Consider the following 3,326-nt stretch of genomic DNA (forward strand, 5'->3'; position numbering starts at 1 on the left):
AAACTGGTGTGGCCACTCTGGAAAATAGTATGGAGCTTCCTCAAAAAATTCAAAATAGATCCTGCAATCACACTACTGGGTATTTACCCAAAGAATACAATAACTCTAATTCAAAGGGCTACATGTACCCTGATGCTTGTAGCAGCATTATTTACAATAGTTAAGATATAGAAGCAGCTCAAGTGTACATTTATTGATGAATGGTTAAAGAAGACGTGATACACACACACACACACACACACACAGAATATTACTCAGCCATAAAAAAGAATGAAATCTTGTCATTTGCAATGATATGCATGGAGCTAGAGAATATCAATGCAAAGCAAAATAAGCAAAAAATAAGCAAGAAAGATAAATATCATACAATTTCACTCATATGTGGAATTTAAGAAACAAAAGGAACAAAGAGTCTCAATTATAGAGAAGAATCTGAAGGTTACCACAGGGGTTGAAAGGGGGGGGATGGATTAAATAGGTGATGGGTATTAAGGAGTGTGCTTGTCATTATGAGCACAGGGTGATGTATGGAAGTATTAAATTACTATATTGTACACCTGAAATGAATATAATACTGTATGTTAATTAACTGGAATTAAAATAAGACTTAAAAAACAAAACAAGAAGAATTCCTGTTTTTCCACATCCTTGCCAATTTTTCTTTAATTTAATAAGAAGTTGGGGCTCAGTCAGTTAAGCGTCCGACTTCAGCTCAGGTCATGATTTCCTGGTTTGTGAGTTCAAGCCCCGCATTGGGCTCTGTGCTGATAGCTCAGAGCCTGGAGTCTGCTTTGCATTCTGTGTCTACTTCCCTCAGTTCCTACCCCTCCCTCAATCTCCCCCACTTATATTCTGTCTCTCCCTCAAAAATAAACAATAAACATTTAAAAAATTAATTTAATAAAAAGTTATATAATGCTAAGAGTAGCTAGGCTCTGTTCTAAGAATCTTGAGTGTATTGACTCATTTAATTATCATAATGATTCTCTGATACAGGTAATATTCCTATTTGATGAGAAAACTAACATAGAAAGGTTAAATAATTTGCTATAATCAGACAACTACTAAGTGATAGAGTTAGGATTTGAAATTAGACAAGATGTGTTATTTGCAAATTTTCATTAATTCTTCCCTGATAGTTGTTATGTTGCTTTTTCTTAATTATTAGCAAGGTTGAAAAAGATTTTTTTAAATGTTTATGTATTTTTTGAGAGAGAGAGAGACACAGTGCAAGCATGGGAGGGGCAGGAGATAGGGAGACACAGAATTCAAAGCAGGCTCCAGGCTCTTAGCTGTCAGCACAGAGCCCGATACAGGGCTCAAACTCATGAACTGTGAGATCATGACCTGAGTTGAAGTCGGATGCTTAACCAACTGAGCAATTCAGGTGTCCAGGAAAAATATTTTTATAGTTACTGACAATTGAAGTTCCTTTCCTACAAATTGTTTTTTGATCTGCCCATTTTTTAAATTGAATCTTTTGCTTTTCTCTTGCTTATTTGTAGGAGTTTTTTATAACTCTAATACCAATCTAATCATTCCTTGATCATTTTCTCTGTGGCTGGTCTTTCTGTTTTTCTAGACACTTTTTCATGTGGATGTAGACAATTTTATCAATATTTCTTTTTAAAATACTTTTTGTGCTTTGTATAAGACAATTATTTTCTAACCTGAGTTCAAATAGACATTCCATACATTCTTCCAAAGTTTTAATTATATTTTGTTTTCAATATTTCTAAAAAGAAAATTGGTAAATACTCTAACTTTGTTTTCCATTTGGAGAATAAAATGTTATAATAAGTTTTACTGACTCATCTGATGACTTCTGATTTGTAACACTACCTTTGTCAAATGTCAAATTTCCATAAAATAGTACAACTCCACTTCCCTATGTGTCTGTTTTTAAACGAACACCACCATGTTTAACACAAACAAAACCAAACAAAACCAAATAAGCACGAACATCGCCTTACAATGGTTTGGATGTCTGGTGGGGTGAATCATCCCTTCTTTTTTTCCTATGTCCTTTTCCTCCAGATATTTAATGCTTTTCTTTGTAATCCACATTTGGCCCTATGAACTAATTTGGAGTAATCTTAGTTGACAGACTTAGTCTCCTTTTTACTTTGCTTTGGTTTTCCATATTTTTTAAATTAATATTTCTAGGATTGTCAGATTTAGAAAATAAAAATACAGGATGCTCAGTGAAATCTGATTTCAGACAAACAGCAAATAATTATTTAAATAAGCATATCTTAAATATTGTATTGAATTTGCTTATACTAAAAGTTAGTTGCTGCCAAATTCAGATTGTACTGAATGTCCTGTATTTTATCTGGCAACCGCACTATTTCAATTGTTTTGATCCTGAAATTAAGAGGATGTGATCGACACAATAGTGATTCTTCAGATGCAAGACCCACTTTATTTTCCTGTGTTTTGTTTATATGTGTTTGAAAACAACAAATATATCTCTTATTTGTAGGCTACAACGTGCCATACACATATATTAGATAAAATACATTAATTGGGTTGTTGAAAACTTCTACACCTTATTTTTGCTTTATCAGTTTTTGGTAGAGGTATGATATTACTGCAAATGTATCCATTTTTCCATAACATTATGAAATTACATTTCAAACCAATTCATTAGGTATAGATAAATTCATAATAGTTATATCTTTCTGGTAGACTATTCTCTTAGTATATGTGCTGCCGAAGCAAGCACTACACTCTTCTCTTTAAATTAGGTACTGTCACATTTTATCCTTATTGCTTTTTTTTTCTTAAATTCTATTTTGTCTGAATTTCTTACTATTATATAAATCTTCCTTTGGTTAATTTTTATCTTCTTTAGCTTATTCTATCTTTTTATTAACTTTAGCATTGTTGCTTTATGCAAAATTCATATGAAAAATTCAACCAGACTAAAAAATAAATCTCATAGGCTTATCCCATTTTTAAAATTAGTGAGTTTATTCTATTTAAGTACACTATGGATACTGATGCATATTTAAATTTGTTTCTAAAATTTAACTAACCTTCTTAATAACAATGCTATTATAAGATATGATATATTATATTATAATATATAATAGCATTATAAAATATATTATTATAATACAGCAATAATATAAAACATTACTATTATAATAAAATAATATTTTTTCTTTTTTCACAGTTAAATTGGCCTAATAATTTTTTCTTTTCAAACTTTTCCTACTTTGGAAATAAAATATTTAATTTATATTTTAATGTTTACTCCGTTTTTAACATACACTACTAGATATTAAATTTTCTTTTCTTTTTAAGTGTATTTATTTATT

This window comes from Suricata suricatta, chromosome 13, assembly GCF_006229205.1.
Source record: "Suricata suricatta isolate VVHF042 chromosome 13, meerkat_22Aug2017_6uvM2_HiC, whole genome shotgun sequence".
NCBI lineage: Eukaryota > Metazoa > Chordata > Mammalia > Carnivora > Herpestidae > Suricata > Suricata suricatta.